Genomic DNA, 14075 nt, shown 5'->3' on the forward strand with positions numbered 1-14075 from the left:
CCGGAGATTGTTGCTGAGACGCCAATTCAGCCTCACGCCGCACCTTGCCCTGGTCCACCAAGGTCTGGAAAATGTTCCCAACACACGGTGAGTCAGGCCTACGAGGTTGATTATGGTGCCGCTCACTGCTCAACACAGCCGACTCATCCAGGTGTCGGCTATAGCTTTGACTTGGGCATGGCGTTGAATGAATCCAATCACGATTGTACAAATAAGCCGCCTGTTGAGTCATGGCCATCTGAAGAAGCTCTTCGGCTCACTGTATTTCCATTGCTGCTGGTGACTCATCTTGAACGGGGAAAGCCGCCAGTCTAGTAGACGCAGCTATCATGTTATCCAAGGGATTAGAAAAATGACCCGGGGGTGTCAGAACGCGCTGGGGAGGGGTCAAATTCAAACGCGGGGGTCTATAGCACGTAGGTGAAACGGTTCTCCAGCCGCCGACGCCTCAACAGCTCGGTCCACCCCGGGCGGGTTACTGGTCCATCCGGGTGTTCTCAGCATTTAGATCCTCCTTGGCTTGCGCTATCTCATCACGTAATTTCACAACATATGCGTTATGCTGAGTTTGGTTTGCCTCTGCCATTAATAGTGTTGCCAGGGCATCCAATAGATCAGATAAAACTTGAGTCGACGAGCGCACAGGGCCTGCTGCCTCGGCTGCCATTGCCATTGTTGACCCAGAGATCATCGTTGCTGCAGTTGAATAATCCTGCCCTGGCTGCGTATCGGCCATGAAGATCACAACCCGGTGTGGCGGCTCGTAAGGGGTCCAGAATACTGTCACTATCGGAACAACCCCCAAGCCCGCCATCCAGAACTTGATACATGGAATCGCTCTCGCCAGTTGATGACTCATTGCCTGAATAGACGATCGTCTCTCCACCATACACAGATCCACCCTCAAGATCCACTCCTTGAGTAAAACCAACAAAGACATCTCTTGGGGCGGCTTGAACCCTGGCGGGTCGCATGCGTTGAGCCGTCTCGATGATGTCGGTGCAGGTGTCTGGCTCAACCTCCGTATCTCCAATCTTGCCAATGAAGACATGAATTCCGCCAAAGGGGACCCGGTACCCATACTCGATTGAGCCGGCCTCGAGGCCCCAGCCCACGTCATCGATGTAAAGCTTGCCACGACGACTCTTAGTCATCCGGCCCATAGTGTATCCCTTGAGCCCTGTGAAGCTGCCCTTCAAGAACTCGAAACCATCATGCGCTGGCCCCACGGTGGGCGCCAACTGTCTCTCCATCATACGATGGTCAGAACAACCAACTGTAGGGATTCATGAGGATCATCCGCCCGAGGTTGATAATCCGGGTCAGCTAGCTTTGGTGGTGGCACCTCAGGTCAGAGAGTACAAGTTCACTAAAGTGCTCATGGATGGGGGAACTAGTATCAATATCCTTTGCTATGATATGTTTCGCCGTATGAATTTGCTGACAAAGATCTTAAGCCGTCCTCTACAGTTTTTCATGAGGTGGTGCCCGGTAAGTCAGTATATCCAGTTGGTAAGATAGCCTTGGAGGTAGTTTTTGGTAACGAATATGACTACAACGCTAAAAAATTGACTTTCGAAGTGGTAAGATCAAGAGCCCTTATCACGCCTTATTTGGACGGCCGGCTTATGCCAAATTTATGGCACAACCTTGTTATGTTTATCTGCATATTAAGATGCCGGGTTATAAGGGTACCATCACGGTACATGGAAACAGAAAGATAGCTTTGGAATGCGAAGAGGGCGACGATGCCTATGCTGAGTCGGCTTGTGCAACAGAGGAGCTAAAGTTCTATAAAGATAATGTTGACCCGACAGATATGACCCCCTTGAAGAAGTCGACTATAGAGCAGGACCCTTTGTTGAAGTTTAAATTGGTGGATGACACAAAATAGGTTGACTTCATCCCTGTCGATTCATCCAAGCAGTTCATTATTAGTGCTAACATGGATCCGAAATAGGAAAGTGTGCTCATTGAGTTCATCCGTGAGAACCGGGACATGTTTGCATGGAAACCTTCTGACATGCCAGGTGTACCGAGGGAACTCTCTGAGCATACTCTCAATATTGATGCGAAGTTTAAACCGGTCAAGCAATTCCTTCAGCATTTTAATGAAGAAAGGTGCAAGGCCATTGGTGAAGAAGTGGCCTGGCTCTTGGCGGCCGGGTTTATGGTTGAAGTTTTTCATCCTGAATGGTTGGCTAACCCGGTGCTGGTGCTTAAGAAGAACGACACTTAACATATGTGCATAGATTACACAGACCTTAACAAGGCTTGTCCGGCTGATCCTTTTGCTCTCCCTCGTTTTGATCAGATCATTGATGCTACAACGGGTTGTGAGCGTTTGAGTTTTTTAGATGCTTATTCTGGTTATCATCATATCAAAATGGCAGTTAAGGACTAGGAGAAGACATCTTTCATCACTCCCTTTGGAGCCTTCTGCTGTGTGTCTATGCCTTTTGGGCTCAAGAGTGCCCAGGTGACTTATCAGCGTTGTGTTTAGAATTGCCTCCACAGCCAGATTGGACGCAATGTTCACGCTTATGTGGATGATATTGTTGTGAAGTCCAGGAAGAAGGAGACCTTGCTAGATGATCTTCTGGAGACCTTGACAATCTCCGGTTCTATAAGATGTTGCTTAACCCGGCCAAATGTGTTTTTGGTGTGCCAGCAGGCAAGCTCTTAGGTTTTCTGGTCTCTGAGAGAGGTATTGAAGCTAACCCAGAGAAAATCAAGGCTATCACTTCTTTGGCTAAGCCGGCGTGTGTTAATGATGTTCAGCATTTGGAGGGTCATATTACGGCCTTAAGCTAGTTTATAAGCCGCCTGGGGGAAAATGCTATTCCTTTATACCAGATGATGAAGAAGACAAATCGCTTTGTGTGGAGTGATGTTGCCAATGGGGTGTTCGAGGTGGTTAAGAAACAGTTGGCTGAGCCGCCGATTCTTGCAGCTCCTAGTGATAAGGAGCCCTTACTCTTATATGTGGCTGCTAATAGCAAGGCCGTCAGCGTGGCAGTTGTTGTGGAGAGGAAGGAGTCAGGCAAGAATATCCAGTTCAAAGGCCAGTTTACTATGTCAGTGTAATATTAATTGAGTCTAAGCAGATGTACCCACATTGGCAGAAGCTAGTTTGTGGAGTATTCATGGCTAGTTGCAAGTTGAAACATTATTTCCTTGGTCATCCCATCACTATGGTCAGTTCTGCTCCTCTTGGGGATATTATTCAAAACAGGGAAGCTACAGGACGGGTGGCTAAGTGGGCCATTGAGCTTGGATCCCATGGTCTGAAATATATTCCTAGAACAGCCATTAAGTCTCATGCACTTGTGGGTTTCATCAATGATTGGACAGAGTTGTAGATGCCCGAGGATAAGCCGGATAATACGTATTGGACTATTCATTTTGATGGATCCAGGCAGTTGGAAGGATCGGGGGCTGGAGTTATTTTGACTTCCCCACGAGGTGATAAGTTTTGTTATGTCTTGAGGCTAATGTTTCCTTGCACTAACAATGCAGCTGAATATGAGCCTTTACTCAATGGTCTTCGGATGGCCAAAGAGATGAACTTAAACCGGGTCAGGTGTTTTGGCGATTCAGATCTGGTGGCTCAACAAGTCTCAGGAACTTGGGATTCTAAAGACCAGCTCATGGCGGCTTATCACCGGACGATTGATGATATTGTTGGTCATTTCAAAAGTTATCTGGTGGAACATATTGATCGCAGGAAAAATGAGGCGGCTAATGCTTTAAGCCCGCTGGGGTCCTAGCGTAAACTGGTACCACCTAATGTTTTTCTTGATGTTCTAAATAATCCTTCAGTTAAATTGCCCACAGAGGAGGATCTTGCTATTCCTAACCCAGAGGCATAGTTGGTGGCGGCTCTTCATGTTATTACGGATTGGACAGCGCCATACTTGGCTTATATGACCCATGGGCGAGTTATCTGAGGATGAAACTTTGGCCAGGAAGATAACCCAGTGGTCTAAGTGAATGACCATTGCCAATGGCGAGTTACACCAATGCAGTGTCACAGGGGTGTTCTAGTGATGCATCTCTCCTAAGGAGGGTCGTGAGGTTCTAAAGGAGATTCATGAAGGGGATTGCGGCCATCATGCCGACTCTAAGTCTCTCATTGCTAAGGCTTTTCGTCATGGGTTTTATTGGTTGATGGCTCATGCTGATGTGGAAGATCTGGTTAGCAAGTGCGATGGCTGTCAGAAATTTTCTAGATGAGCTCATGTGCCAGCTCAAGAATTCAGAATGATTCTAATTACTTGGCGGTTTGCATCCTGGGGGCTGGATATGGTTGGACCTTTCAAGAGATCCAAGGATAAGAAGACCCATCTTTTGGTGGCGGTTGACAAATTCACAAAGTGGGTTGAGGCAGAGCCGGTCAGCAAGTGTGATGCGGCAACGATAGTTCAATTCATTAAAAAGGTTATTTTCTGTTTTGGCTATCCTCATAACATCATCACTGATAATGGCACTAATCTATCTAAAGGTGCTATGAAAGAATTTTTTCAACAAGAGCATATTCCTCTTGACGTTTCATCAGAGGCTCACCCCCAGTCCAATGGTCAAGACGAAAGGGCCAATCAAGAAATCTTGAGAGGTATAAACCCCAGTTTATGGTCCCTTTGCAGAGGACGCCGGGTTATTGGGTTGAGGATTTACCCTCAGTGCTTTGGAATATCAATACTACCCCCAACAGTCCATGGGTTATACGCCTTTCTTCTTGGTTTACGGAGCAGAGGCAGTTCTTCCCAGTGATATCCTTCACGACTCGCCCCGTGTGGCGGCTTATGTTGAAGCTGATAATGAAAAAGCATGTCAAGATGCTCTTGATTTGTTGGATGAAGAGCGTGACCTTGCGGCGGCTCGTACGGCGATATACCAGCAAGATTCACATTGCTATCATAGCCGCCGGGTTAAAACTCGAACCTTTCAAGAAGGCGATTTGGTGCTCCGGCTCATCCAGGATCAAACAGACATGCACAAATTATCCCCACCTAGGAAGGGCCCTTTGTGGTGAGAACAACGGGTCGTACTACCTCATTGATATTCGAGACCACAAGGACTCATGCACAACGGAGGAGGAGACCTACCGGCCTTGGAACATTGCTCATCTTTTGCCTTATTACACCTGAGCCACTGGCTCTTGTGTTGTATATATTTTCATCCATGTATATATTATGATCAAGTATAATAAAGCTAGCACCCCTAATAATTCAGGGCCTCTATCCTTTCATTTATGAGTATCTGAGTCTTTATTATCAATTCATAAGATACTTGGGGGCTTCCTGCTCATTGAGCATAGCTGTGACTACCCTCTTGATCCGGCTTGCATGCCTTGTTAAAAAGTACTTGGGGGCTTCCTGCTCATTGAGCATAACTATGACTACCCTATTGATCCGGCTTGCACGCCTTGTTAAAAATCCTACTCATTGAGCATAGCTATGACTACCCTATTGATCCGGCTTATACGCCTTGTTGCAAATCACTTGGGGGTTTATTGCCCAGGTTAAAGGTTACCAAACAACACGTGATATTGAGGCTTGGCAGCCTATGAACGCCTTGTTTTTTTTCCTAATTTGTTATTTTTCTCAAAAGATTGTTGGATTCACATCTTTGTACCATATTGGCATATGGTTTAAAATGATTCAGGCCATGTAGCCTTAATCATTATGGCTCAGATTTGAGCATATCTGGAGTTTTGATAACCTGTTCTAGCTTCAGACATTAAGTCGCCAGTATACTTGGATTATGCGCTTGGAGTTATGTGCTCTAAGTTGTTGAACTGTCATCCTCACCGGATATGGCGATGTAAGCTAGTTGTATGAACCAATTTCACAGGTATGTTTTACTTGTTATATGAATATGCGCAGTTTTGATAGCTCGCCCTCGTTCTAGACTTTAAGTCACCAGAACATATTATGTTGAGCATTATAACCCGCCCTGGGGAAAACTGCCAGGGCACATGTTATTTATTTGTGTGTGTGCAAGCATCACAACATTATTTGTTATGACCCGTCTGATGAATGAATGTGATAAAGCACAAAACCGTGGATCTTCAAACGTCAGAATGACAGTTTAACATATTCAAGCATCAAAACATGCACAATGGCATGTCAGATCATTGTTTTCAACTAGCCTATTACAAGGCTACCATGAATCCCAAAATGATTAAGTGTTTTTTGAACAAACTGTGCCATGAGGTAGTTGGTAAGCCGCCACAAGGGATCAGCTGTCCTGATCTTGGTGTGTTGAAGACTTTGAGTCATCTTGCACCGGTTCTTCTTCTTCTTCCTCACCCATTGCCTGGAAGTCAGATGTGGCCCAGTTGATCCCAGTCAATGCTCTAAACACAGCTTCATCATCTATAAGGCCCGACGGATCAATATCAGGGGCGAAGGTGTGCTTACATGTTGGCGGGATGAGGTCCATGGAATCATGAACCAGCGCTGCTACTCTTAAGTTTTCTTTGGTGTAAGCCGCCTGATATTTTGACAAGTCCGTCTCCTCTGCAGCTGGCTTGCCAAAGGGCGCATTTCTTTTATGCACTTGGTGAAATCTGCCGCTTCGAAGGGAGAACCGTCTTCTTTCAAGCGTGGGCAACTGGTGGCTAGTTCTTTCAGGTCAAGTTTTGCTTGTCATGCCTTTTCCTGGCTCAGCATAGTGATGGCACCGACTCTAGCAGTTGACCGCTTTAGTTCTTCAACTCTTTACGGCAGCACCGATAGTTTCTTCATCACTTCCTTGATGAGTGAAACTGGTTGCTTCTTATGGGAGACCACAGAAATTGCCCATTGAGCGTCGGTGTACAACTGCTCCACAAGGGTATATGCAGCTTTACGCGCATGTCTGGACCTAGCTTGGAACTTCTGGAGCCTGCATCAGAAAAGAGATTGATAAGCCGGTTAATGATTGTTATACATTGGTGGTGAACAATTGAAGTACAATATTACTTACCAAAGATGGCGGTTGTCATGCTACTGATATGATGTTTTAAGCCGGATAACTCGCTAGTCACCGGCTTAAGAGCAGCCTCAGCATCTTCCGCTCTCTTTAACAGAGCTGCCTTCTCAGTATCCTAGCCGACTCTCTCAGCACCGAACTCCTTTTTTAGCTTTTCGGTGTTTTCCAAAGCAGTATTCAATTCTGATTTGGCTTTCGAAGTTTCAGATTGTTGGAACTTGATGTTCTGCCGCAGATCAGTGACTTCAGATTCTTTCATACTTAATTCAGCCTGCAATGAACAGAGACAGACAATATTATGATCTTCTTCTTGGAAGTCCCAAGCATAATACAAGTATTTTACTTGGCACTTGGGGGCTAATGCACATTGCTATTTTGAAGACAAATCTATAATGACCCAGCTAAATTCCTTCAATTACAGCCGGTTCATGGGGGCTACATGTTTGGATTTGTTCATAAATATGATGGTAAGTCCCAGCTTAGCTATGCAGCCTAAGCCGGCCCTTGGGGGCTACATATGTGGATTTTAGCACTACAGCTTGATGTCCCGGCTTAAATTTCCAATTTTAAGTCGGCCCTTGGGGGCTACATGTTATGATTCGGCAATTACAAATTGCAATGGTATAGCTACATGATCAAAAAGATTATCTAAGTCTACAACATATTAAATTCTTTCGTATTCAACAGACTTGGCGGCTGACTGGTATAAACTAATATGAGAAGGTCTTGTTAATGCTTACCTCAAAGCGCTCCTTCATGAGATTGACCAAGCCGGCTTCAAAGTCACGGCTAGTATGAAGGAGGTTTAAATAACCCGCGTGAATCTCCTGAGCGTTGAACTAGGCATAGCTCTCCAAATCCAACTTCCGCTTGCCCTTTTCAGCAGCTGAAAATTCTTCCTTAGTAGAATGTTTGGCCAGCACCATAGGATTCCCCGGTTCATTGTACCTGGTGCTAGTGACCACAACATCTTCAACCTCTTCAGTAGGCTTGGCAGGGCTTGGCGGTTTAGCACCTGATGAATCCATATTCATGGGGTCCACAGAGGCCTCTGGATTTACTGGTGGCGGCTCATCAGTGATATTTTCAAGATTCTGAATTGAGGCTTCAGACTCCGGCAGTTGTTTTTCTGGCTCGTGCACCTTGGGGTCCTCAACCGGCTTATTTATCTTGGCTTTGGCTATTCCGCTGAGAAAGGAAAAATAAAGAGATCAGTATGTCTATTTACAAAGTTAAAACAATGAAGGTAAGTATTGTTACCCAGTGGCAATCTTGAAAGCCGGAATATGAGTCCCCATTGAGTCACCAGAAGAAGAATTTGAAGATCCTTGATAGTTTGAGTCGGAAGGATTAAGTGGCTGGTGAACAAGACTCACCTTTGGATAAAAAGAGTTTAAACATGGAGGCACCTCTTCCCGGTGCTTGCGCGGGGCCGGAGTGTTGGGTAAACCAGAGGAGAGCTCCCCACCTCCGTTGTTCTAGGTCATGCAGCAAACTTCATGCTGCTGCTTCTTCAAAATAAAGTTGGGATCCAAGTAAGCTAAAGGCCTTACTTTCCGGCTTATTGGGAGGACTGTCTGTCTTGGCAAAGGCTCTGAGTCGGGAGAAAGGATAGTTACCTCAAGACCATCTATGTTGCTGGCACCCGCTTCATCCTGATGGTAATCAGTGTCAATAACATAATTAAAAAAATGAGCCAAGGGAGTCAAGTTCTACCTATGACTCATCATCATCATCTAAAGCAAATTTCTCTGAGGTGTTGGTTTTCTTCTTGGCAGGCTTCTTGACTACCTTGCCCTTTGTTCTGACCTTTTTTGTCGGCTTGTCCTGGCATTTCTTGTTCTAGAAGGAGGAATTGGCCTACAAAGATCAAATGATAGTGAGAAGACAATTTTAATAATGAATAAGTGGGAAAATTATTTAAAGTACTTACATCAGGGGCTTTATTGAGGGTACAGAAAGGAGCCAAGCCGGTCTTGCTGCAAGTCTCCCAACTCTCATTAAGCAGGGACTTAGTCATTGTATAGATTGCGTCATCATCCATCTCTATTTGGCAGTGGCGTTGGGGATCTGTAGGATCGAAAGTGTGTCTAGAGGGGGGTGATTAGACTACTTGACCAAATAAAAATCTAGCCTTTTCCCAATTTTAAGTCTTGGCAGACTTTAGCAACTTAGCACAAGTGAAGCAATCAACCTACACATGCAATTTTAAGAGTGTAGCAGAGGAATGTAAATCATTGCATATGAAGGTAAAGGGGAGGAGTTTGAAAGGAGCAAACGTAATGTAAACATGGAGATTTTTGGCATGGTTCCGATAGGTGGTGCTATCGTACATCCATGTTGATGGAGACTTCAACCCACGAAGGGTAACAGTTGCATGAGTTCATGGAGGGCTCCACCCACGAAGGGTCCACAAAGAAGAAACCTTGTCTATCCCACCATGGCCATCGCCCAGGAGGGACTTGCCTCACTTGGGTAGATCTTCACGAAGTAGGCGATCTCCTTGCCATTAAAAACTCCTTGGTTCAACTCCACAATCTTGACGGACGCTCCCAAGTGACACCTAACCAATCTAGGAGACACCACTCTCCAAATGGTAATAGATGGTGTGTTTATGATGAACTCCTTGCTCTTGTGCTTCAAATGATAGTCTCCCCAACACTCAACTCTCTCTCATAGCTTTGGCTATGGTGGAAAGATGATTTGAGTGGAAAGCAACATGGGGAAGGCTAGAGATCAAGATTCATGTGGTTGGATTGGAATGTCTCGGTCTCAACACATGAGTAGGTGGTTCTCTCTCAGAAAATGAGTAGTGGAAGTGTAGGCACGTTCTGATGGCTCTCACTCAAATGGAGAAGGGGGTGGAGGGGTATATATAGCCTCCACACAAAATCGCACCGTTACACACAATTTACCAAACTCGGTCGGACAAATAGTGAAACTCGGTGAGACCAACTTGGTTCAAAATGTGAACGTTAGGCTTTTCAATGGGACCGACAATACCAACTCGGTGAGACCGATGCACTAGGGTTAGGGCAAAATCTCATCTCGGTGAGACTGATCACATGAACTCGGTGAGACCAATTTCAGTAATAAGCAAACATAGATTTGCCAGGCAAACTCGGTGGGACCGATTGCTCATTTCGGTGAGACCGAAATGTTACGAAAAGGAAATAGAGAGTTCGCACTGCGAACTCGGTGGGACCAATCGCTCATCTCAGTTAGACAGAAACGTTACGAAGGGAAACATAGAGTTTGCAATCCCATCTCGATGAGACCGAGATCCCTATCGGTAAGACCGAATTGATTAGGGTTTGTGGATATGGCTATGTCAAGTGAACTCGGTGGCGCCAGATAGATCAAATCGGTGGGGCCGAGTTTGACTTTAGGTTTAGGACATATGTGGAAATGAGTGAGTGGTTGAGGGTTTTTGGAGCATATCACTAAGCATTTTGAGCAAGCAAGCCATTAAGCAACACCTCATCCCCTTTTAATAGTATTGGCTTTTCCTAGGGACTCAATGTGATCTTGAATCACTAAAATGAAAATGTAGAGTCTTGAGATTTTGCCAATATGTGTCCTTAGCATTTTGAGGGGTCCACATCTCTAGTCCATGCCATACCAACCATTGAACTTTCTGAAACATTGATCTTGAAGAATATTAGTTCAATGAGCTATATGTTGTTATGAATTACCAAAACCACCCGGGGATTAGTTGCACTTTCAATCTCCCCCTTTTTGGTAATTGATGACAACATATAGATCAAAGCTTCGACAAATGATAATATAAATAAAGTACATCGTCGCTTTGAGAAGTATGTGATAAGCAAGAACTCCCCCTAAATTTGTGCATTATTTGAAATTTTCTTTTGAATGCAAATGCACAATCAATTAGGACCATGGGTCACTCTTCCATGTCACATACATCTTGGTGGAGCGCTCAAAATGATAGAATATGAAATATGCACTCATCACGAAAATAAGATATGAATGATCATACATGAGAGATAGAATATCATCATTAAGCACAAGCATTAAAGTATGATATGATCAAACATATGATCATAGAAGTATCTCACACACAAGCATAAAAATTGTATCATACCAAACAAGCAAAGCAAATAGAGTAGCAAGAAAGGCAAAAAGAAGCAAACACACACACTCTCTCTCGAAGCCTATGATCTATACACTTTCTCCCCCTTTGGCAACAAGTTACCAAAAAACTTGAAAATGCATAGTGCTATGCGGCTCTCTAAGCATGATCTCCGGGAGGTCCAGAGTGCGAAGGTGGCGTGGAGAGGAGTCCTACAACGAATGCATCCGAAGAGGTCTGAGGAGCTGGTGGAGTTGCAACTGGAGGAACAACAGAGACTGTACCTGCTGGTGCTGAAGTAGTAGCCCATGTGTCACTGGCTGGCACAGCTGTAGACCTTTGTGCCCTTGGCACTCTCTAAAAAGCTTCTGTGGTAGCTCTCCCTCTTCTCTCTTCCACTTAATCCTGGAGTTTCTCAACTGCAGTCTGGATCTCTATGACCTTCAAGTCTAGATCATAAAATTTAGTCTCGATTATCCTGTCAAAACTCTCTTGATTTTGAGTTTGGGTTGTCAATCCTTTCTCAATCCTCAAAGTGGCTTGAATGAGATAACCAAGTTTATCTTGCTTCGATTTCAAAAATATATGGGAGGCCTCTTCAGCACTTGGTGCCTTGGCTGCCTTCTCTGCTCTTGCTTTTTCTTTCTTCTCCTAAGCCTGCATAGATGTGGGATGTGATGGATCCATGACAACTATATTGTCTTCAAACTCAGGCAACATGGGAAGATGTTCCTTGTCCAAGAGATACATGCCCTTGCCCATCTTGGAGTTGATGAGCATCTGGATATGTGGAGCATAGCCACATGATCTCTTTTGGTCAGCAACAGTCCTCTTGATTGTCTCAACAATCAATGTCATAACTTTGAGTTTCTCAGGCACATCAAACATATGCATCAGATTTATTGAGTACCCTCTAGTCATCCTATCATCTCCAGACTTGGGCAGCAAAGTGTGTCTGAGGATTGTGTTGATTGTTGGCAGACCTGAAAGTAGATAGTAAACTGACCCAAACTTGTGGGTGTCCAAGGCAGCATCTGGAACTTCCTTGTACATGTGAGCCATAGAGTCATGTACTTTTATTGGCTTGGCGTACACATCAGTGTCCTCCTCATGCTCTTCTGGAGCATTAAATAGCTTTGCCCACTGAGCAACAGAAGATTGGTACCTAGTACCCTTAGTCATCCAAATAATTTTACCATCAGGGTAAAAGTGTGCTGTAGAGTAAAACTACATGATCAACTCATCATTCCATTTAGTCAAATTCTGACCAACAAATGCATCAACTCCCGTTGATCTGAAACTCTCATGAACTCCTGGGAAATGATCTTCATTGTTGTCAATGAACTTCCAGTCAACCCATCTCATGTCACTTACTATTGGCTTCTTGTCAAGGAGCACAGTCTCATAGAAGTCTTGTTGTTCCTTTGTATGGAACCTGTAGTCAACAACAATGGCATATGGGTTAGTCTGCCTCCATAGCTTGAGACCTGCATCCTTTCTTATATTCATGTTCTCAGACACAGGACAGGTGTCATCATGGTCAGGATTCTTGGGCTTCAATTTCCTAAGCACTTGCCCTTCGTCTTCTTGTTCTACTTTAGGCACTGGGGCATTATTCTTCTCAACAGCTGGAATGTTCCTGGTGGGTCTCTTAGGGGCTTGAGCAGCAGCCTTGGGGGCAATCTTGGGCTTTGATGGAGCAGCCCCTGACCTAATTGCACCCCCCATCAAGTTCTGAGTCTTTGTAGGAGGTGCATGTTGCTCTTCTTCCTCCTCATATGGGTCTCTGATCATAGAAGATCTGCCAATAACTCTGGCCATGGTCTTTTTGACCCTCTCCTTCCTCTTCTTGCCCTCACCAGCCTCTTTTGGTTCAAGTATGAACTCCATGGTTTCCTGGGTTGAGGCTCTAGCTTTGGACATAGGGATCCTTCTAGCAGGAGATTTCTTCTTCATCCCTGGCTTGGTGTACCAGTGCCAAGCTCTTTCTTGTCTCCTTTCCTTTTGGAAGAGACTTCCTCATCAACCTTGAAATCTTCATCCTTGGAATATGATGTCTTCTTCTTCCTTTGCCTAGTTGCAGTTTTGGCAGGTTGCTGGGAGTGCTTCTGCTCCTATCATCATAGCTGCTGTCAGAGGGACTAGTTCCCTCACTCATCCGAACCTGTTCCTCATACTGATTCTGGCTATCACTGTTGTCAAACATTGTTGAAAGCTGAAGGCTGACCCTGCGAATAGATATAGATGAGACAGAGTGGATGAGCATCACAAAGTGCAGAGTTTTTGCAAAACAAGTGAGCCAAAAATTAGTTTTAGTTTTCTACAGAAGTCATTTCAGAGCTACCGATTTGATGAACTTGGTGACACCGAAGCAATGTTCAGAGTCCAAACTAGTGAAATCGGTCAGACCGAGAAACAGTTGGTGACTCCAAGATTGCTAGGGTTTCACAGAGATCTGAACTCGGTCACAACAATTTGCAAGATTCGGTCAGACCGAAAATCACAAGTGCAATGCCTGGGCCAAATTGGTGAGACCGATTTCTACAACTCGGTCGATCCGAGATGAATTCGGCGGAAACCTAAACCTAAGTTTTCGAATCAAAACTAATCCAATGAGGGTTTTGATTGGATAGAAGTGTTTCAAACTTCATAATATTCAAGGCATTGTCCTAAGTGCAGGAATCAGATGCAGAGATTGCACATAGGGTTCGAGCTCATACCCTAACTTGGCGGTGAGCTTGCTACGACGACAATGGCAGAGAAGAATATGTTGACGGCAGCAAAGACCAGCGGCAGGGGGTCGCAGGTGATGAAGGCGATGATCCGGAGACCTCGAGTCGGCAGAGCTGGACAACGCGGGCGAAGGGTTTCGGAGAAATTTCCAAAAATTTGACCCATGGGTATATATATCCAGACCCTGTCGGTGTGACCGAGTGGAACAACTCGGTGGCACCGAGATGTAGAATCGCAAACGATTACAGCAACTCGGTGAGACCAAAGTGTT

General features: G+C 45.0%; 1 pseudogene; it reads right to left on the minus strand.

The window, feature by feature from the left end:
- Positions 1 to 12961, minus strand: part of LOC123067618 (uncharacterized) — a 71647-nt pseudogene extending 58686 nt beyond the window's left edge.
- Between the last annotated feature and the right edge of the window lie 1114 nt (positions 12962 to 14075).

This window comes from Triticum aestivum, chromosome 3B (assembly GCF_018294505.1).
Source record: "Triticum aestivum cultivar Chinese Spring chromosome 3B, IWGSC CS RefSeq v2.1, whole genome shotgun sequence".
NCBI lineage: Eukaryota > Viridiplantae > Streptophyta > Magnoliopsida > Poales > Poaceae > Triticum > Triticum aestivum.